This window comes from Elaeis guineensis, chromosome 7 (assembly GCF_000442705.2).
Source record: "Elaeis guineensis isolate ETL-2024a chromosome 7, EG11, whole genome shotgun sequence".
NCBI classification, from domain to species: domain Eukaryota; kingdom Viridiplantae; phylum Streptophyta; class Magnoliopsida; order Arecales; family Arecaceae; genus Elaeis; species Elaeis guineensis.
In genome coordinates, this window is record NC_025999.2 from 29,951,454 (window position 1) to 29,976,067 (window position 24,614).

The window sequence follows — 24,614 nt, forward strand, 5'->3', positions numbered from 1 at the left end:
CAATCTTTCAAATTAGCCAGGTAAGTAGAGATTAGTGGGGGTCCCTCCATTGCTTTCTTTAGACACCAATAAATTGGTCAGATAAGTGAATGGAACCAATTAAATAATCACCTTTCAATTACTTGTCTTAGACACCAATTGGATAATTGATCAGAATTGATTAGCTCAAGTGAATCGGGTTTAAATTAACAAGCCAAATTAGATCCTTAAGTTAATCGATTCTACATATGAGACTCAATCGATTTGATCAACAATAATTGTATGATCATTAACTTAATTGATCTAACTCAATTCAATACTTGACTCGATTTAATCGATTACTTAATCAAATTAGACCCATATATCTCAAATTAAAAATTTTAGATGTAATCCTATTACATGACCTAATTTTTGATTTTTTCATAACCAAAATCCCATACACAAACACAAATTTCAAATTCTAAAATCATATTTCAGATCTAAATACTTTGTATGAAATTAAGTATTAAAATATGAAAATAATTTTCAAGTTTAACATACAAATATATATCACATATATGCATGTAAAATCAGATCTTAAATAAAATTTTAGATCTAAACATAATATCATATATCTTATATACTAATAATAGATCAGATTAAAGTTAAATTTATGATCTAAATATATAATCATATATCATACATATGAATCAAAATTCAGATCACAAAAAAATTTAGGTTTCATGCATATATCTATTTTATATGAACTAAAACTCTTTCTAGATCAATTTTCAGATCCATGCATGCATCAACATATTAACTATATATTCTAGAATTAAATATAAAATCAAATTTTAAATTTAAAGATCTATCCATACATCTCATGTATCAAGAAAAAATTAATTTTAAAATTTTTTCAAAAACATGTATATTAAAATTCAGCATATGAAAACCCGTGGCTCTGATACCACTGTTGGATTTTGGAGTTTGATGTATGCATATATGTTTTAAAAACTTTATTTTTTAAATATTATAGTGAAGAATAAGATTAAAATAATTTTAATCTTAATTTTATATATATAAAAATATAAAATTACATGATCTATTTCATATGCTAAAATTGATATATGTTGAAATTCAGATTGTGATCAAATCACATACCTATTTTGCAATCTCTTTCTTCAAAACTGGATCTGAAAAAAAAGAGACTCTCTCTTAGCCAGACAAGTATCTGATCTCTATGAGTATCTACTCAGGATCAGCCTAGAATAGTCTTCTTTAATTTAAATTTTGATTTTCTAAAATTCAGCCTGCTGAATCTAAACGAAGCCTAGATCGCGATCAATACTTGATCTTTCTCCTTGATCTTCTTCTTCTCCACTTCTCTAAAATTTTTTCTTGCTATGTGCTACTATCAAATATTAGAAATCAGTAAGAAAGAGGCATCCAAACTTCTTTGGACATAGAACTCCTTGGGACGCGCATCTCAAAAAAGGGGTGTATAGAACACCCAAGAGGAGAGAAAGGGAGAAGAAGAGAGGGCATAGAGAGAGCCTTTGGGTGTGAAGGCTGCTGGTTTTGATGCTCTAGAGACCTTAAGAGAGATTTATTTAAATAACATAAAGATTGAATCCTATTCAATCTCATAATACAAGTCCTACTTGCATTAGGATTCCTATTAACTTAAGTTATCCAACTTACATTAGGAAGTCCGTTAGGCGCCAATAATTGGAGCCCTTATACCCATAATTAAATATCCCAAAACACACCCAAAAGATATCCCATATAAAAATAAAAGGCCCTCTAATCAATGGACACACCAAAATTGATCAAATCAAGGTGGCGCCCCATAATAACTATCAAGGAGATTCATAAGGAACTTGCACCCTTAATTTATGTGATCCATAATTTTAGATACTCAATAATTGAAGTCTCATAAATCTTATTCATATAGGTTATTAGAAATAATTAAGTTAGAATTAACTTATCAAATAAGTAATCCCAACAAAAGAGGAATTGGGTCCAACCATGTGCTAGCAAGGTTACCATGAACCCAATGGATTTCTCTAAACCTAATTGATACTTCATAAGCTCAATTACTTATTCGAGACTTAATTTTTTTGTTGTGTGACTTCATAGGTTCAATTCTATCTGGTAGTGAGATATACAATGATCTTATCATCATATAATTGAAACTCTTTTCAATGGTCAGAATAATTCCACTCTAACTCAATAAAGATTGTCGATCCAAAACAACCCTAGTGAGCTCTCACAATCTACTAGTGACACCTATAGTATGTAGTGGCAATCTAGTAGAACTAAAATGAACTATTAGATGTAGTTAATATGTGATTCAGTCCTCTATCGTGAGTCCTGACTATATGGCAGGTTATGGATAAATCGTCAAACCTCAACATCGATCATATGATAGATTCAATCAGCTTAATCCATATGTGATCTATGAAAACTCTTTTCTATCAATCATACTATTATGGCTATAGACTTAAGAACTCAGCTTCTTAAATCTCATAGGACTACTCCTTTCTACGAGGATCGATAGATCCCATTTGATGCACATCCTACTCCTATAGTGGACTAATTATCGCCAACATCCACTACAAAGACTCTTTGAGACTCATGTTGATGTGTCAGTCAAACTCCAGTAGCCTCACTGTGAGTAGTAGTGTCATCTCAGATCAAAGGATCAGTCATACAACTGCAACATCGAGAAAGTCACTAATGAGTGAGCAGACATCCATATGACTTCTCGTGTTGGTCACGCTCAGTGCTAGTTGCTCTCTAACAACCACCTGCACTCTCGCTCCAATATCTTTACATGTAGACTTGAGATCCATCTGTCTGAAGGAAGCAATCCATGTACTGGTCTATCCAGATCAATCACCATCCTATGATGATCCTATGATCAGGAGCAATTTAGGAATCAACCATCAATGACATATACCTCAAATTTTTAACTTTTTGAAATATGTGTCATCATCTTGTTAATCTTTTGATGATTCATGGACACATAGACATGAATGATAATATAACTGCCTAATAAGTATAAAATCATATCCTAGAGATATAAAATATGTCAGTCAAAATGGCTTATAGGACATACATCCAACTGAGTTCATGGTCAAAGATCAAAAGTTGATCAAAAGTTCAAAAAATTAAGATCCTACTTGGAGAAGAAGGATCTACAATCAGAAGAAAGGTTCAAAATTGATCTAGATGGATATCTGTAGAGGTCGACACATGTGTGGCTCAAGAACTTTCAAATCCAAGATCATCGGTTGCGGTGTATTTCAACCCACACAAAGTATTGAGATCCGATCTCAATTTTAATTTTTAATTTTTAGATTATATACATATCTTAGATCCAAGACTTAGATAGATGTAGATTAGATCTATAGCATGTGGGGTTAAAAGATTTAACCTAGATCTGTTTTCATTGCGGTTTCAAAATATTTTAAAATCTATGCATGCCACCCTATCATTTTCTAACAGTGGTATCAGAGCCACTAATTTTTAAGACATGTATAATTTGATTTTCATATTAGATCTGAAAGTTTAAATGATTTGATATTGATCTTTACTGGTTTAAGATTATCCTGATATAGGGTTTACCCCCTATATTAAAAAGATTGTCCTAGCACAAGATTGATCAATTTTGAGACTATTTTTGAAATATTTAAATTATCTTTTAGATCTAAAATTGATGTATATGATATATCTTTATTTATATTAAATTTAGATTAGAATGATTAAATGTTTGCATCGGACTGGTATAAGGTTGTCTGGTATAGGGTTTCCCCTATATTGAAAAGGTTGTCTAGTTTGATGTGAACTGATTTTTGAAAAATATTTTCAAAGTAATTTAATCATTATTTTAGATCTGATTATGCATATATTTGATATGTATAAATTTATTTTTAGATTTAAAAATTAATATATATGTGATATATGTTTATAGTTTAGATCTAAAACTTGATATATTGATATCTGATATTAGGTTTAGATCTGAAACTGCTTCAAGATCATAAGTCACTAATACATGCAATGAAATATAATCTAAAAATATTTTTAAAATTTAAAAATTATGCTATTGCATGTGGTATGGGTTGAACAAATTAGGTTTAGTGATCAAACTATAATTAGGATCAATTGATTAGATCAGGCTAGAATCTGTTGTCGATTTTGAGCAGTTGATTGAACCTAATCAATTATTAGTTAGAATTAGGTTAAAGGGGCTTAAAATTGATTTTAGTTATAGTTGGTCACATCGATTCATATTTTGACATGAATTGATTAACTCAAGACCTAATTTGGCTCAGTGGTTATGATCCGTTTCAATAGGTTAACCTGATCGATTCTAATTGATCAATTTGATGTTTAAGCAAGTATCTAGATGGTGGTTATTTAATTAGTAAGTTTTATTATCTGACCTGGCTAATTCATTAGTGTCTAAGAAAAGCAACGGAGGGACCCCTACTCATCTTAACTTTTCTGGCCATTTTGAAAGATTAAGTTTTGAATTAGGTTACTTATTGATTTGAGTTCACCCATACCGACTAGGATGGTCAGACATATGGTATGCTGACCTGAACTTGATCAGTCGGATATCATATCTTCTGATTTAGAAGAGATCTAACATAAATCTCCTCACTAAATATTAAGTCTAGAGGTCTTCCATCATTGTAGAGATGCGGGTGTCTTCCTAGCATTGATCGTTCTCGACTGGTTATAGTGGTTCGGTTGCATTGGGAAGGTACAAACACTATATTGGCATTTGATGCTCCAGGATAGAGATGGAGTTGGGCCAATAACTATTAGGTAAGAATCCTAATGATGGCTTTACGTCCGCTGGTGAACGATAGGTCTGACTTAATTAAAAAATGTATCAATAACTATTAGGTGAGGCCACAGGACTTAGAGACCAAACCTGCTGCATCCTGATTAATGAAGCAATGGACAAGGTCTTGTCCACTTATTGGTCTATGCTCACTAATAACTGTTAGGTGAGGTACGTATGGATCAGTGGGACCACTGTATCCATTAAAAATCAATCGCATATAGATTTCTGTTTTTCCACTCGAGGAGTGTGGGAGATTCGAAGAAATAATGGAAGTCTTGTTTGTTTTTTAAAATTTCTAGAAAAACATTTAGTAAGTATAAATATCTAACTCGAAACTATTCTCTCTGCAGATAACTATGTCAAATTTCAATCTTTTAGCTCATATTCTTGACACAAATAGGTTGACCAGAATGAACTACAAAAATTGGCCCCAAAATTTGAGAATCGTTCTCAGTTCGGAGAAATAAATCCATATCCTAAACTAGGATGCACCTGTGTTACCAGCTTATCCATCCCCTAATCAACGAGCTGCACTTCAAAAATGGATGGATGAGGACAATAAGATGAAGTATTACATTCTAACATCCATGTCCAATGATCTTCAATGACAGCATGAAGACATAAGGACTACCAAGGAGATGCTGACTCATTTGCAAGAGTTGTACGGTGAGCAGAGTCGCACTGCTCACTTTGAGATCTCTAAGAGACTATTCAAAGTGAAAATATATGATAGACAGTCTGTCAATAATCATTGTTTGACAATGATCAAGGACATCGAAAAGCTTCAAAAGCTCGGGATGAACATGTTTGGATATGCAAGAGTTTCATGCATACATTTCAAAAAATTTTGTAGTAGAAGAATATTAGATTAAACTATTTAATCCACAAATGCATGCATAAGATCTAATCTTGAAACTCCTATAAACAGACCGATAACATGAATTTACATGCATAAAAATCTGAATTTAAAACAACAAGCATGTGAACAAACATTATAATAAATCTAACCTACCACTATTAGGGTTTCGAACCCTATACCTGATAGCGGATAGTCAAACTCCATAATGAGAATGTAGATTTGAAAGTCCTCGCTAGCCACTCACAGCCACATAAGTGTCCGACCTCTATAGATGGTCCACACGAAGCCCTCAGACCGATAAATCCTCTATGGGAGTGCTAGCTCGTGCAGTCGACTTCTGATGGCAGATCTGATTTGATCTTCTTCTTCGATCATCTCGAACCTTTTCGATGTCGAAGATAGATCAGAGGAGGTACTGCTGGAATGTAGAGTAAAAATAGAAAAGAACTCCTTCTTATTTTCTTCCCTCCCATCACTAGATCTAAAATCTTAGATCTAGAACTCACTATTGGAAAATGTATCCTAAAACCAATCATTTGATGATTGTGCTAATTATAAATATATATGAATTGATCAATAATAAAAGTTATTTGATCTTTTTTATCACAAGGTTACATCTTCTAACGAACTCCTGTGTTGTGATGAAGTCTTTAGGATTACTTCGATCGATAAAGGAGGATTTATCGGTATTTCTTAAACTAGTTCATGACCAAAGATACGCTATTACTAAGATGATAGCGATATCAAGTATAGGTCATTGTGTGTCATATGTGTTGGTTATCCTCGTAACCAAATAGTGTAGAGATATTGGTATGGCATGTAGGTGAGATGTAGGAGTACATCATCACCGAACATGACTAACTGTGGAGCACTCTGCTGTCAAGAATAGCTCGCGAAGGGTATAGATATAATGTCCTTCCGATCTGAGATCACCATGATAACTTACAAGCAATTCACTGTACTTTAGTGTTGGACTAACTAAATTTCTAATTCAGTAATAGATAATTTTGAGTGCAGTCAAGTACTTATCAAGTCAGTGCATGAGTCAAGATGTGATTGACCCCTCCAAATTAGTAGGAGTTATGTATCAACGTATTTCAATTTAGCAAAATCTGGATTCGAATAATCCATGTGATGGATTTGAAAAATTAAAATATAATGTGAATGACTTATTATAGGGTTGACAGTCAAACCTTGGGTCTTCTTAAGCATTACACTACAAGGAATTTGACTTTTAACGACAAAATTTTAGCGACAAATTTATTTCATCACAAATAATTAAACTTTTGCAATGAAATTTAAATTTTATCCTCAAAAATCAGGTATTTACGATAAAAAAATTTTCATTGCAAAAAGTTATATCTTTTGCAACGAAAATTTCATTTTTATTGCTAGAAGTTGATCTTTAGCGACAAATTTTTTTTATTACAAAAAATAATATTTTTTGCAATGAAATATTTTTTTCATAGCAAAAAAAATTTTTTTATGATGAAAAAAAATTTTATCATAAAAAAATTACATTATTTGCGATGAAATTGATATTTATTGCAAAAAATAAGGGCTTTTCTGATCAATTTTATTTATATTTAGTGACAAAACTATTTCATTGCTAAAATTTATTTTGTTGAAAAAATTTAAATATTTTGTGATGAAATTTTAATTTTATTGCTAAAAATTGATCTTTAGTGATGAAAATTTTTTTCATCGTAAAAAATTATTTTTTTTGATGACGAAAAAATTTTTCATTGCTAAATTTTTTTTTATGATGAAAATAATTATGTCGCAAAAAATTTGATTTTTTGTGATGAAATATTTTTTTCATTGCAAAAAATTTGATTTTTATGATAATTTTTTTATATTTATGATGAAATTAAATTTTTATTGTAAAAAATTAATCATTTGCGATGAAAAATTTTTATTGCAAAAAATATATTTTTTTGCGACAAAATATTTACTTTTGTAATGAATTTATTTCATCGCTAAATATTTTTTAATTAAAAAAATACTTTGAAATAGGGAAAAATTTGCCCTAATAAAAAATTTGCCCACGCTGCCGTGATCGTCAAAGCTCTTTCTCCCTCCCCGATCTCCGACGACAATCCTCCCTTCTCGATCATCGATCATCCTTTTCGATAAGTGCTCTCCCTCCCCGCCACCATCCTCTCTCTCTCTCCCCCCGACCACCATCCTCTCTCTCGCCTTCCCGTCGCCGTCGAGCCCTCCCTCCCCGCCACCGTCGCCGCTCGAGTCCGCCCCCCATTGCCGATCGAGCCCACCCCCCAACGGCCGTCTCCCTCCCACCTCGCCACCCTCTCCTCCACGCACCGTCCTATTTCTTTCTCTCCCTCTCGATCTCCACTATGTCATCGTCGGTCAAGTCCTCCCTCCCCACCACCGTCGTCGGTCGAGGCCTCCCTCCCCCATGGGCGGTGGAAAGTATCACTCCTTCGCTGCCTCCACCTTTGGGAAGAAGAGTAGGCCCTCTCCCAGTCCCCCCTTCACCACAGAGGACCTCACGCCTGTCCTCTCCCTCCTCGCCTCCGCCGTCTCCCTCTCTCTCCGCTTCCTCTCCGACTCTGACCTCCTCCTCCTCCCCTCCCAAATCCTGTCCCTCGAATCCTCCCTCTTCTCCGCTTCCTTCTCTCTCTCTCACCTACTCTCCCTCCTTCCCTCCAGTTCCCTCCAATCCCTCGAAACCCTAACCCTAGAGCCCTCTCCTTCATCTTCTTCCTCCTTTTCTTCTTGGTTCCTTCGCTTCCTCTCCTCCTCCTCCCATGGCTTTGATCCTCGCTGGATCAAAGTTTTTCGCATGTCCAAGCCTTCCTTCTACCTCCTCCTCCAGCATCTCTCTCCGTCCTCGGTGGCTTCGCCCAATTCTCCGTTGAGGGAGAGTTGAAAGGGGGGTCGGTGATCGCCCAGGGGTTGGTGGATTCGAAAGGGAGGTTCCTTGATGTCTCACTCTCCCTCCCTCTCTTTCTCACACTTCCTCCCTCCCCGCCATCGATCGAGCCCTCCCTCCCCACCGTCGGTCGACCCCTCCCTTCCCTGTCTCCCTCTCTCATTTTCTTTCTTAGTCTCCCTCCCTTTTTCTGTCACTCTCCTTGTCTCCCTCTCTTACACCTGGCTTGTCTGGTTTCATAGGGCTGCCGCTGCCGTCGTCGTCGGGCCACCACCACCATCACCAGGTGCTGTCACCGTCATTGCATAGCTGTCAGATTCACAGAAGAGTTGAGGGTGAGAATAATTTTTTAATTTATATATTTTTTAATTTTTATTCTTTTTTTCTCAATTAATTTTAGCCATTAGAAGTAATTATTTGTTATTTTAGTAATTAGATATAATGTTAGATATAATTATTTATTTAATATAATTAATTTTAGTCATGATTTAAAAATATTTTAAAAATAAAAATAATTATAATAATAATATATTAATTGTAGCATAACAAATTTATAAGCCTTAGAATTTCTGTTCGAGGATAGCATGCATAAACCAATATTTTTTTTATAAAAAAATATTGGTGCTTTACACACTATTCTCGAATTATCCTCGTGAATAGTTTGAGCACGTGAATGAATTTAATATTACAACATATGTGCTTCTACATCACAGAGTTTTATTGGTATTTTCGATCATATTCTCTGGATACATAGTACAACTTTAATGCTTGTGTTTCTGGAGAATTGCATCGAAATACTGTCAAAATTTTTTTAGTATAGAAGACATGTATTGCAATATTAAATTCTTACATTCTTGAATGGGATAGGACCATCACCCTATAGGTAGTAGATATAAGGCGTTAGTCAACTATTATTACATAAAATTGATTGTATAGTTTGCATCATAAATATATAGGTATGGATCGTGGTTGGATGTCATTGTGTGATAAGTTCTGTCCCGAGTATATTACGGGTGTGACGTCTTTTATGAATGTGGCATCCAATCATACTAGAGAAGATGGAAAAGCTCGTTGTCTATATCGTCGATGTAGGAATTTATTTTGGTATACCTTATCGGACATTCAGAATCATTTATACGAACATGGTATAGATGTGACTTACAAGAGATGGACTTGTCATGGTGAAGATTTGTCGACTAGCTTGAGCATGTTGTCCAGGAGTCCCATAAATTCATCGTCAGTCGGTGGATCATGCAGTCGTGAAAGACAAACACTCGATGCAGAAGATAGAGAAATTTTAGAGGATCTCCATCCAAAATTATTTGAAGTAAATGTAGAAGCGAGAGTAGAACATCAGCATCCCATTCCGAGACAAGAAGCTGAAGAGGACAGTAACATATCTATAAATGATAGGTTCGAGCATCTATTAAGAGATGCACAAAGTGATGTTTATCCTGGTTATAAGAAGTACTCTCTGTTGTCCACCGTAATAAAGTTATTACACATGAAGACACTTGATAAGTGGTCAAACAACTCGTTTAATTGGTTGCTCAAATTTTTGAAGGACCTACTGCCAAAGAGAGAGTTACTTCTGTCAAGTCATTATGAAGCCAAAAAATTATTGAAAGGACTCGGTTTAGGAGTTGATGACTTGGGCCTACGTTGTGAAAAGATACATGCATGTCCGAATGATGGTGTTCTATTTTGGAAGGATAAAAAAGATCTACAAGCATGTCCGATTTGTCATTCAAGCAGATGGAAAGAAAGTCGTGGTAAGGATAAGAAGAAAAAAAAAATATCATGCAAGATTTTGTGGTACTTTTCGGTTACACCACGATTGCGTCGATTATTCATGTCGAGGCATACTGCTTGTGACATGTGATGGCATAAGGAGGAAAACAATATCGACGATGATGTCATGAGATATCCATTAGATGGAGATGCGTAGAAATATTTTGATCGTGAACATCCATGGTTTGCAGTTGATTCACGAAATATCATGCTAGGGTTGACAACAAACGGATTTAATCCATATAGTAATCTTAGTACTACTTATAGTATGTGGCCTGTTATGGTATTTTCTTATAATTTACCGTCATGAAAGTGCATGAAATCACCTTTTAATCTACTGGCCTTGTTGATCCTGGGTCCCCGTGCCCCTAAAAGAGACATAGACATATTTTTAGAGCTGTTGATCGAAGAGTTACAATATTTGTGGGAAGAAGGATGCAAAATGTATGATCATGTTGTAGGAGGCATCTTTCGCATGCATGCAGCACTACTTTAGACAGTTAACGATTTTTCTGCATATGGTGATATTTCTGGATGGTGTACAAAAGAATATAAAGCATGCCCAACTTGTAACGATGATATTACATCGGACCGTATTCGTGGAAAGATTTGTTTTACCGGCCATCGACGTTTCTTGCCAGATGATCATAAATGGAGGAGAGTCTTAAGTTCAATGGCAAGCATGAACGACGTGCGCAGCCAAGATTCTGGTCTACGGATAATATTTTAAATCAGTTACCCAACCCACAGGATGTCTTATTTGGTAAGGGTCTGGCCAGCCAAGTAGGGGTGCAAACAAGTATCGAAAATTGGAGAAAAAAGAGCAAGTTGTTTGATCTTGCATATTGAAAAACACTTCTTCTTCGACATAATCTTGACGTCATGCATATTGAAAAGAACATATTTGATAATGTATTTTATACCATTCTCGATATCGAAGGAAGAACGAAGGATACCGTGAAGGCTCATCTTTGACTTAGAGGATATGTGGATTAGAAAGGAATTACATTTGATTCGACGGGGGGATAGGCTGGTGAAGCCATTGGCATGTTATATACTAAATTGAAGAGAGAGAAATCAATTTCTTTCATATTTGAGATCAGTGAGGTTTTCTGATGGATATGCCTCAAACTTGAAACAGTGCATCAAGTCGAAAGATGGAAAGATCGTCTGGATGAAAAGTCATGATTGTCATGTGCTTCTACAACATGTGCTCCCAGTTGGTTTGCGCGGATTGTTGCCGGATAATATGTGTGATGCGTTACTTGATCTGAAAACTTATTTTCGAGATTTATGTGCAAAGACATTGAGACGAAGTCAGATCGACATATTGGAGAAGAAGATTATCATTACTCTTTATAAGCTCGAGATGATATTCTCTCCCGCTTTCTTTGATATCATGGTGCATCTTTCTGTTCATCTTCCACATGAGGCTAGATTGGGTGGGCCAGTACATACAAGATGGATGTACCCAATTGAAAGATAATTGCATGATATTGTAATATTTATTATTCATTATTATATTCTTATTATATGTGATATCAATTGATAATTTATTGAATAGGGAGATGCGAGAATACAAGAGTGCCGTCACTAACAAAGCACGGCCTGAAGGTTCAATAGTAGAGGCACATGTTATGAATGAATATCTGATATTCTGCTCTATGTACCTTCGAAGAGTGGAGATCAAATTTACAAGGCCACAATGGAATATCGATGTTAACGAGATTCTGATCGATGGATTGTCCGTGTTCTCCAATATTGTCCGACCATATGGTAAAAAAGATTTTTGAATGTTGACACCACAAGAAATGAATGACATGCATTGGTATGTGCTAAACAATTGTGAGGAGGTAGAAGCGTACATGATGTGAGTATATACATTTAATTTTTATTTGTTGATATATCAATGAATGTACATGGACTCTAAATTAAAATATACATGGTATTACTGTATCACTTCAGTGAGCATGAAAGTGAGCTCAGAAGAATCAATCCTACATTAGTAGCGGCACGACATAGGAATCAATTCGCATCATGGTTTGACGAATGGGTAAGTTATGTTAATGTTCATCCATGATTAAAAGTTTGTTTATATAGTATTTATTTTATCAAATTTAACCTGCTTATTGTTCTTTTAATTATAGATAGCTCAGCTACGTATAGACAATCCTAACTGTATCAGTAATGACTTAGCCGCACTTGCACAAAAACCTGACAGACGTGTATCAGTATATTCATCATGCATAGTCAATGGTGTGCGGTTCTTAATGAAAAATCACGATCGTGATCGAACCACACAAAATTATGGAATAAGCATGGAGGGCGAGTACAAGGATGAAATAATAGATTTTTTTGGTGTTTTGCATGAGGTTATAGAGTTGAGATATAGTAGTCTTCGACGGATTGTGTTATTCAAGTATCGATGGTATGACTTAGGATGACACAGGCCAATTGTTATAGATCCTTAACTCGTCAGTGTCCATACTGGTCATGTATGATACGAAAGTGATCCTTATATTTTTGCAAAGCAAGCAAGACTAGTGTGGTATATTGATGATAACAAAATAAAAGAGCCTTGGCGAGTTGCAATAAGGGCTCAGCATAGGCATTTGTTTGATCCCGCACTTTTCACATGCCCGAACGATGAAGATCTAGAGAATGAAGTCCGTGCAATTATTAAAAATGAAGCATATCAAATGAAAGCACCAGATAACATATTAGTGCCAGATGACATGATTGATATAGGACAATTACAAAGAGATGACTATGAACCTGAGGATGTTTCTATTGTTGGATCATCGATAAGGGCACGGGCATGAGCACGATCCAATAATGACTTCATTAACGACGATGATGATAGCACTTCAGGGTCGAAGTCTTCTATGACTCCCGTCGAAGATGACTATATGAACACGAGTTCATAATCTGAGAACAATAATTAATACGGATAAGTAATTCAATTTATTTTTTTTGTTACATCATGTAATACTTAAGTTTTTTTGATTACGTGCTGATTTAAATTATTTTAATCATTACAGCATCATGACTGATCCTGGACGTAGACGTTCACGGGGTAGGCAGCAGGCTCCGCTTGATGATACACATCCTCACTTTAGTATTTTGCATGATGAGTCAGAGGATTTAGATGAGACTCAGTTGTTCGAATCCACAGAGCAAACTAGTGCTCAGCCAGAGCTTGCCCAGTCGGAGGTCATGGCACCGCAGCATCATCCCCTTATAGGTACATCTCTATCAATTTATAAACCATACATATGTTTTTGTTATATGCATTTAGTGATACATGATATATGTTTATTTCACCAATTTTTACATGCAGGAACACAGCATCGACATGCAGTGCGTGGTCCTAGTAGGGGTCTTGTTTTGAAAAAATATGTGCATACGCACAATGAAAAGCCAAAGGTACAGATATTTTGAGATCATCCGATTGGCACAGAGGCTAGTATCATCACAAATGAGATCAGTTTGTATATGTGAAATCATTTTTTGTGGGCTGGTGAAAGTTTCAAGCATATAGCTCCTCGATACCGTGATGTTCTAGTCTCTCATATCAAGGTAAGAATTAAATTTGGATGTCTTGCATATCATTACATGATCCATATTATTTTTGGTTATATAAATAAATTTTTTATTATATGAATAATTTCATGTATTTGCTTTTTGGTATGATGACTGTGTAGGATAATATTGACTTCGAGGATTGCACCGATGAAGAAGTGACGGCATGTATTCTCAAAATAGCTGCAAATAGATACAAAGATCGGCGATGTAGGCTTTATAAATACTGCAATGAGCTGCAGGCGAAGGAGATTGATCCTGTGACCCAGCCATACAGAAATTGGGGTGGGTCTTATGATGATTGGCGGTGGTTATGTGAGCATTTTGGAAGTGAGACATTTCAGGTATGTCTAATGTTTCAAGTTATTTTAATTTTGTTATATCTTTTATTGGTTATAATTGTATGTATTTTGTAGTGACGATCGGAGATGAATAAGGTGAATAGGAGTAAGATTAATTCTATTCATACGCAAGGAAGTGCCTCTTTTGCACAGAAAATGAAGAGGATGGTACGTAACTACATTTGCAATCATACTTTGTAACTTCTTATTAAATATTTATATTATTTTGATATCTTTTTTCTTTTTTTTTTTGTTTGAATAGGGACTATCCGGAGTCGACGCCTATGCTAAATTCTATCAAACAAGAGTGGTGAGTTCGTGACCGAGGAGGCGAGGCAGCGTCATGTAAGTATCATTACTCTATGTTGGGTATAAAGTGCCCCCCGACCGAAGTCTGCAGAGGACTGATCCTTCGGGGCTCCTCTGGCTCCCGACCTTGTACGTGATGCCTCTCCGAACTCCCTCGATCGTCCGGACTTCTTCGATGATGGGCCTCAGTGTTCACCCATCGGGCCACCCCAAAGGCCCTCTGAGCCTCGCTGTTAGCCATCCTTCTACAGCAATCGACTACTCCCGAACTTCTTCCAGGCTTCGTCAGCACCCGAGCTTCTCCGACAATGAGATTTCTACAGTAACCAGGCTCCTTCCACATTTCTACGGTGGTCGACCACCTTCAGGATTCCAGCCGAGGTCCTGTGATAGCCGAACTTCTATCGCGAGTGGCCTACTCTGAACTTCCACTACGAGTGGTCTGCCCCGAACTCCTACTGCGAGCAGTCTACTCTGAACCCTTACAGCGGACGGCCTACCTCGGATCCCTACTGTAAGCAAATCCCATCCGAGCCTCTGCTGTAAACATATTCCTTCCGAACTTCCATCACAAGTAGACTTCAGCCAAGCTTCTTCGTAGTTGGGTCCCGCGACAACCAATCTTTGATCGAGCTTCTACAATGGGATAGGACTCATCGGCCAGGTCGCTACTCCGAGCTCCCACGACAACTGACCTTCGATCGAGCTTCTACAATAAGCGATCTCCTTTCAGCCTTCTACAAGAACCAGACTTCGACCGAACCTCCATAGCAGTTGGATATTGGATGAGCTTCTACGACGATCGAGCTCCAGCAGCTAGATTCCTACAACGATCGATCGCCTCTGATGTCTGTCGAACCTCCCCAACGCCATCCGAAGTCCATCACCGACCGACCCTCCACCAGATCCTTCATAAAATTGAACTTCCCCAATAAATCATCTTCAGGCGACTTTCCACATCGGGCGAATCCCAGACGGACTTCTCTAGCAATCGGATTCCTACCGGGCTTCGTCAATGGAAAGTCTCTATCCGAGCTTCTACAACAGGTGACTCCCACCTGTAGTGTCAGCGCCTAAGCTACCCGACAACAGTAGACTCGTCAGCAGCTTCGGGGACATCCGAGCTTCTCCCAGACCAACAATAGAGAGCCATTCCACTCCATCAGATGTCCCAACCGAGCTCCAGCAGACGGATCTGAGCTCTCTGACAAGTCACGACAAGAGCCGCCCTCCTGCTCCACTCCCTGCAACGGATTCCATGCAGCTCCACCACTCTCTGACGAGTCACGATAAGAGCCGCCCTCCTGCTCCACTCCTTGCAACGGATTTCATGTAGCTCCACCACTCTCTGGCAAGTCCCGACAACGGACCCCACTCCACTCTCCGCAACAAGCTCCACGTGACCCTGAACGACCCCTGACACCACTACTCTCCGTAACAAACTCCATGCGGCTCTGAGCGGTCCACTACCAGATGGTTACAGACGTTGCTGTCGGTCAGTTACACCCTCTGTCTATAAATAAGGAACCCCCAGACACGTTCTTCTCTAAGCTGGTAACTCTATCTCGAAACTCTGCCAAAATTTTCGCTCGAGCACTCCATTTCTGTTGAAGCAGAGTACTGACTTGAGCATCGGAGGGTCTTGCCGGAGCACCCCCAACTCCGATTTAGACTTTCTTTGCAGGTCCCGATGGTGGCCGCGGTCATCCCAGCTCCAGCTTCTCCAACTTCGATGGAATTCTGTACTAACAAAATTGACACTAGAGGAAGGGGCTTGTGTCTTTGCAGTACCCTTGTTCTTAAAGGAGTGCTCAACGGGATCGATTCCGGTCATCTTCTCTGACATTCTCTTCTTCTTCTTCTACTAGATCCTCTCCTGATGCCTCCCTGCAGAGCATCCACCAGGCGATCCACGACCTCCGCGGCCAGATCTCAGGCTCCGACCTCACCTCCAGTTTTCCAGGCTCCTCCTCCTCCTCCGACAATGACGATCGGAGCGGAGTAATTTGACCTGCTGGTTCAGCAAGTCAGGGGCCTCACTGAAGTGGTGCAGGCCATGCAACAGCAACAACAGCCGCAGGCATCGGTGCGGTTGGAGAGAACGTCGTCGGAATTCAAAAATCCGGCGGTAGGGCGGGCCACTTGGGCCAGTCGCCCCGTCTTTCTTGGAAAGATGAATCCGAGGGTGGAGAGCCCTCAGTCCGATCATGATTCTACTCTCGGAGGATCTCTACCTCCATTCTGCCCGAAGACCCTCGAGACCCACAGTCGCGAGGACTTCCTGGATCGAAGGCTCCAAGAGATGAACCGGCGGATTGAAGAACTCCGCCATGCTCCCCATGCTTATGGTGAGGACATCTGTACTGACCCTCCTTTTTCTCAAATGATCATACAGGAACCGATCCCGCCAAACTTCAAGCTCCCCCAATTCAAAAGCTATGACGGGACCTCAGATCTGGTCGACTACCTGGAAGCCTTCCGGACGATGATGCTGCTCCATGGCGCGCCAGACGTCATTCTATGCCGAGCTTTTCCATCCACCCTGAAGGGAGCAGCAAGGAACTGGTACTCAGCATTGAAGTTGGATACCATCTTTTCCTTTGATCAGATGAGCCATCAGTTCGCGGCTCATTTTGTTAGTAGCCGGCGTCCCCGGAGAGGTTCGGAGTCCCTCATCAACATCAAGCAAAGGGAGGGGGGATCCATCCGGGCTTATGTCAACTGTTTCAACATCGCTGCGTTGGAGGTCTGAAACTTGGACCAATCGATCGCGATGGCCGCTTTGAAGGGCGGCCTCCAGAAGAACGACCTTCTGTTCTCTCTGAAAAAGAAGTACCCCAGGGATTTTGCCGATTTACTGGCTCGGGCCGAAGGATATGCCCGAGTGGAAGAAGCCTTCAAGATGAAGGACGAGGAGACCGCGAAAGAGTGGCAGGCGGGAGACTCGAGCAAGCCTGCAGCCAAAAAAGGGCCGAGTAAAGCTCGGCCACGCTCTCAACCTCCTCCCGGGCACGGGCACGCCCGGACTCCTCCCCGAGCTCGTAAACAGAGAAGCCCGGACCATCGAGTTCGGCGAGACTCTCCTCCCGAGAGATTCTACAGCTACGCCCCTCTCAACGCATCGAAAACTCAAGTACTGATGGAGGTCAGGGAGCAGCTCCCAAGGCTGGAGAGGATGCACTCACACCCCGAAAAATGCAATCCGAACAAATTCTGCCTCTATCATCGTGACCACGGCCACGATACGGAGGAGTGTATTCAGCTCCGAGACAAGATCGAGGAGCTCATCAGATGGGGTCGGCTCGACAGATTCATTCGACGCCGACCTGAAGGAAGAGAAGATCGGCCTAGGGCTCCACCGCAGTCGGAACTGCCAAGGAGGGAGGAGCAGCCAGAAGATCGGCCTCCGATTGGGATTATCAACTCCATCTCAGGGGGACCCCGACGAGGAGCAGACCTTCCACAGTTATAGAGTTCGAAAAATCTACGAATGTATTACCAACAACTTTGCCCTGAATGAAAATTCTCTTCATATTTGTGCATTCTTTCTTTTGGTATGAGCTTACAACGACGGAAGATAACTCCTCCATACAAACGAAACTAAGCATGTTAGGAATAGGAGGAGAACCTCGTCCTAACATGAGCAAAGTCGAAGGCCCAATTTCCTAAAGATCGGATGGAGGGAGAGGCCCTTACAACGGCCCTTATGTGCCCCCATAGCCTTGTTAGGAACAGGAGGAGAACCTCATCCTAACATGAGCAAAGTCGAAAGCCCGATTTTCTAAAGATCGGATGGGGGGAGAGGCCCTTACAATGGCCCTTATGTGCCCCCACAGCCTTGTTAGGAATAGAAGGAGAACCTCATCCTAACATGAGCAAAGTCGAAGGCCCAGTTTCCTAAAGATCGGATGGGGGGAGAGGCCCTTACAACGGCCCTTATGTGCCCCCATAGCTTTGTTAGGAACAGGAGGAGAACCTCGTCCTAACATGAGCAAAGTCGAAGGCCCGATTTCCTAAAGATCGAATGGGGAGAGAGGCCCTCACAACGGCCCTTATGTGCCCCCACAGCCTTGTCAGGAACAGGAGGAGAACCTCATCCTGACACGAGCTGAAACCGACTGTCAGAAATGAGGGGAGGACCTCATCCCGACGCAAACAAAGACTCGATTGATCGACAAGGAGGAAAGCTTCCTCAATGGCTCCTCCACACTCTCATGACCCCATCAAGAGCAGAGGGAAGACCCTCACTCAAACACAGAAGAAAAAGAGAGATGAAAAGAAAAGGCGACGAACTACACCGGTGATAGGCAAAAAACGAACCACATCAAAGGCACAAGGGACCTAATCTCGGCGAGAGAGAAAATTCTTATCGAAAATCTCTAGTCCCTAAGGACAAATTGACATGACAACAACCAGGAACCTTCAAACTACTTCGACAATGAACAAGACAGAAGACAGAAGAAGTTTGGTGAACGACGAATCAACGCAAGAATCAGTAAGGGATTACAAACTACGTCGATGCCAAACAAGATGGAAGACAAATGGAGTTTGGTAAGCAATCATTCAATACCAGAATGGGCGAGGTAATAAATGATTTCATTCACATTTCATTGGTAAAGTATGCATTACAAAGACTTAAAGGCCAAAAAAAGAAGAAGAAAAAGAAAGAAGAAGAAGAGGCTTTAAGGAAGCCCAGTTTCTTCTGACTTCGAGCTCTCGGTTCTGGCCCTTGCTATGGATTGCCTTAAATCTTCGACTTTCTTTTCTAGTTCCCTCTTTTTCAGCAGCATATCCTGGAACATCCGGTGGAACCATCGGCGCTCGTCCTCTGACTCTCGAAGCCTCCTCCTCAGGACCTCGGACTCTGCCTCAGCATCCTTGACCGCCTGCTGCTCGTGGACTAGCTGAATCTTCAGACGCTGTAGTTCGGCCTCCCCCTACCCAAGGGCCACAGACAATTCCGCCATAGTCTCCCTTAAGGAGCAGAGCTCATCGAAGCCTCGTGCAGAGGCAGGCTGGACTCTCCCAGACAACTACCTTCGAAGGTGGGCTACTTCATCGGTCGCCGTCTGGAGCTTCCTTCGATAGTCCTCTACCTGCCCACTCCAGCCGACTCGGTAGGCGTTATAGTTCACCTCAGCATCCTGCAGCTGCTTCTGAAGGTCAGAGAACTTCTTCGACCAGTCTCGATCATGGTCGGCTTGGACTGTGAGCCAGGACGAGCTCCCTTCCAGCTGGTCGATCTTCTCTCATGCAGCCGCCAGCTCGACCTCAAGAGAGCTAATCTTGGAAGCCTGAGCCCAAGATCAATCGCTGGCACGCTTTCGAAGTTCCTCGAGTTCCGTCACGAAGTCAGCCTTCTTCCGAGTGAATTCCATAAGCCCCTTTTTATGGAGGTCCTGAAGGCGAATAGCCTCCACAGTAACTTTCGAGTGGCTCTTCCTCAGTCGGTGGAGTTCGTCTTCCAGCTTCTTAGATTTTTCTGTCAATCGACGAACTTCCCTTTGGAGATCTTGTATCATCGACTTCATGGGAATACCCTCTGGTAGGGGAAGAGCTTCGGCAGGACACTGTCGTTGGAAGACAAGAGCGCCACGACTCAAATCAATGCAAGAGGACAAAAAGAAGGAAAAGAATATGAAAAGGGGGAGGGACCCTCCATAAAGACGAATCCAACTTCATTGATCAAATAAGTTTCAAGTACAAGAGAACAAAAGAAATATATATCACCACAAAGGAGAAATACAAAGCTAGAGATTTCGGACCTCTGGGGCAGAAGTAGAGGGGCTCAGCATCTCCGGAAGATCGTTAGTGATGACCGCGGCGGTCGACGAGGTCCCGACCGGAGGGAGACCGACAGTGGCTTCGGATGGTCCGGCTTCATCATCGGATGCCTCGTTCAGGAAGCGAAATCCAACTCAGAAAACCTCCCAGCCACCATCTCTTGACAGAGTTCGAAACCCTTGATGAAGGCATCCTGACCGAACTGGACCTTTAGATCCTCCATCTCGGGGGAGGCTTTGAACTCCTCCACCACTCGGGCCCCTGCCTCCAAAGTCATGGACGAAATTCGTACTTTCAGCTCAGAAACCTGCACCTTCAGCTCGGAAGCCTGTGCCTTCAGTCCAGAGATTTCGCCCTCAGCCTTTCCTCTCTCCTCCTCCAAGATGGTCCTCAGATCGGATGAAGTCTGTCCCTCCTTTTCCAGTGCCTCCTGGAGACTAAGGACCTCAACGATCTTCTCCTCGAGGTGAGCGACCCCAGCTAGGCAGCCCTTCTCCACCCGAGCTGCCTCCCTCTTGGCGATCTTCACCACCTCGACGTTGGCGACCAGCTGGTGCCCGATCTGCACGAAAGGTCGGAGAGTCAATATAAAGGCTGAAGAATAAGTCGAATAAAGGGGCAAGGAGGAAAAAGGGTGAGTTAACCTACTTCGAGGAAGGATCCCAGGGAGTCCCAGACCTGCAGCTCGGGATCGGCGAGGACGATTCTTTCAACGATCTCGGGCAGAATGCACCCTTCGACCAGCCTCTTTATTAAGTTCCTATTGTTAAAGGGATTGTCCCCCAGGTCCTCCTCGGAGCCGCTGGCCCCCTCAACGGCGATCTTGCGACTGCGGCTCCTCCGGGCCAGGATCTTATTCCTCTTCCTCCCTTCGACCCCAGGTATCCTCTCGGGACGAACCTCGGGAGCGGGATCTTCGACTGGGGGGCTCCTTGAAAGGGCTCGGGGGACTGCGGGTTCGGCGTTGGAAGGGACTTCGATAGCGATGGCCATCGGAGTAGGCATGGCCGAGCTTATCCCTTCTGTCCTGGCTCTCTTCACTGACCTCGAAGTCGAGGTATCTTTCCTCTTGTGGGTCTTGAGACCCTGAGCTAGCCTCCGAGCCACGCTTGCGTCCATGACTGCGATAAAAGAAAATCAACACGGTTCGAAGGTGAAAAAGAAAAAAAAATGAATGAATGAAATGATGAATCGGTACCGGTAGGATCAAGAGGGCTCGGGCCGACGTTGAACAAAAGTTGCTCCCTCAGAAGTTCGGGGAGGAGGGGGGCTCGATAGGCCTCGAGGTTGTCCCTTTTCAGGCTAGAGGCCCGGCGGGCGGAATCCCTCAGAGAACCCCAAGGGAGTAGCCCTAGCTCTAATGTTGGGTATCGGACGTAGAAGAACCTCTCCTTCCAGTTATGGACGGAAGAGGGGGCGCCTTTCAGTAACCCCTTTCTACCGAACTGGAGGGAGAAGTACCACCAATCCTTTGCCGAGGGATGGCGTTTGAAGGTGTAGAAGCTCCTAAATAAAGAAATAGTCGGCCGAACTTCGACTAAACTACAAAGAGAAAGAAATCCTATCAAAAACCTAAAGGAGTTCAGCACAACGGAAGCTAGAGAAATGTTCAGAAAGTGAAAGAGAGCAATAACAAAGGGCGGTAGCGGGAGCTGAAGTCCGACACGGAAGGCCTCCTGGTACAGACAGAAGCGACCGGGAGGAGGGGCGCTAGCCCGGTCAGATGGCCCGAGAAGCTCCAGCTTGTACTCCGGAGGAACTCCATACTTAACTGAAATGTTTATTCATTTTATAGATATTATTAATGGTCTAAAAAGTCTTGGTAAGTCTTATTCTAACAGCAATCTTGTGAGAAAGATTCTTAGGTCTTTACCAAAGACTTGGAAGACCAAAGTGACTGCAATCCAAGAAGCCAAAGATCTGAATGTTTTACCCATAGAGGAGCTTCTAGGATCGCTAATGACACATGAGCTAAGCATGAAACAACATCAAGAAGAAGATGTCAAGAAGAAGAGGACAATCGGCCTCAAATCCACTGCTCAACTTGATGAGAAATCTGATAAAATAGAAAATGAAGAGCAAGATGAAGAAATAGTCCTCATCACTAGAAAGTTTAAAAGATTTTTGAAGAAAAGAAAACAAAGAATGAGGAAGAGGCCACCTACAAAAGGGGAGCATAGCAAGGAGAAGGATAAGGAGCAACCTCTTATTTGTTATGAATGTAAGAAGCTGGGGTACTTTAGATCCGAATGTCCACAACTTAAGAAGGGCCCCAAGAAATACAAGAAAAAGGCTATGGTGGCTACATGGAGTGATAGTGATGAGTCAAGCTCTGAAGAAGAAGATTCACATGAATAAGCCAACTTGTGCCTTATGGCATATGAAAATGAGGTAAACGTTGAAACTCCTAATGACTTTATGTTTGAAGAACTTCAAGAAGTATTTTATGATCTAGTTGATGATCTAAAGAAGTTAGGGGTAAAGAACAAAGAATTGAAATCAAAGAATCAATCTTTACTAAAAGAAAATGAGATTATTTTAAATAAAAAATTGATCTTGACACAAAAAAATCTAAACTTAAAAAATAAAATTGCTAAGTTAAAATCAATGATAGAAAAGTTCACTCTAAGTTCAAATAAACTTCAAATGATACTTGATAATCAAAAGGCCGTTTATGATAAAGCCGGTCTTGGCTACAACTCTTTAAAGAAATAAAAATTTCTAAAAAACATCGTTGTGACTCATCAAGCAACAAGTTTTCAAATATTACTTGCTTTAAATGTGGTAAAGTAGGACATAAATTTTATACATGTTTCTCTAGCAAATCTAAAAATTCTAATGTGAAAAAAATATGGGTTCCAAAAGGAACTATTGTGACTAACCAAAGAGGACCCAAGAAAACTTGGATACCTAAAGTCAAAACTTGATTTTTATATGTAGGTGTGTCTTGTATCTCAAGGAACAAATCAAAAATGGTATCTTGATAGCGGGTGCTCAAGACACATGATCGGTGATGAATCCCAATTCATCATACTTGATGCAAAAGATGGAGGGATGGTCACCTTTGGAGATAATAGCAAAGGAAAGATCATCGGTATAGGTAACATTGATATCACTCTCTCTAAGTATATTAAAAATATTTTATTAGTAGATAGTTTGAAATATAATCTATTAAGCATTAGTCAATTCTGTGATAAAGGGTACAAAGTTATTTTTGAATCTTCATTATGCATAGTAACTAGTCCCAATGATGAAGGCATTAAATTTGTTGGACATAGACATGGTAATGTTTATATGGTAGATTTGAATGATCTTTTCAAGACAAACATACAATGCCTAGTAGCCTTGAATGCCAAAATTAATGAAACTAGTTGGCTTTGGCACCATAGGCTTGTACATATTAGCATGCATTCACTTTCAAAACTTATTAAAAAGAAATTGGTTATCGGTTTACCTAAATTGAATTTTGAAAAGGATAAAATTTGTGATGCATGCCAACTAGGTAAATAAATAAAAGCCTCATTCAAATCTAAAAATATTATTTCAACTTCTAGGCCATTAGAATTATTGTACATAGATTTATTTGGACCCACTAGAACTACTAGTTTAGGTGAAAAATGATATGACTTTGTAATTATTAATAATTTTTCTCATTTTACATGAGATTTCTTTTTGGCACATAAGGATGAAACTTTTCATGTGTTCTCAAAATTTTATCGAAAAGTTACTAATAAAAAAGATTTTTCAATTCAAAGTATTCGAAGTGATCATGAAATCGAATTTGAAAATCAAGATTTTGAAAAATTTTGTGATGAAAAAGGTATTGACCATAACTTTTCGGCACCTAGGACATCCCAACAAAATGGGGTAGTAGAAAAAAATAAATAAAATCTTTAAAAAAATAGCCCGTACCATACTATGTGAAAGCAACCTCCCAAGATATTTTTGAGCGGAAGCAATTAACACAGCATGTTACATTTTAAACTGTACTTTAATTAGATCAATTCCAAAGAAAACACCCTATGAGCTTTAGAAAGGAAGAAAACCAAACATTGCTTTTTTTCATATTTTTGGTTGCCGATATTTTATTTTGAATAATGGTAAAGAGAGTTAAGAAAATTTGATACAAAATCCGATGAAGCTATTTTTCTTGGTTACTCCTCTTCTAGCAAAGCTTTTAGAGTTTTTAATAAAAAAACTTTAGTAGTAGAGGAGTCAATACATGTTATTTTT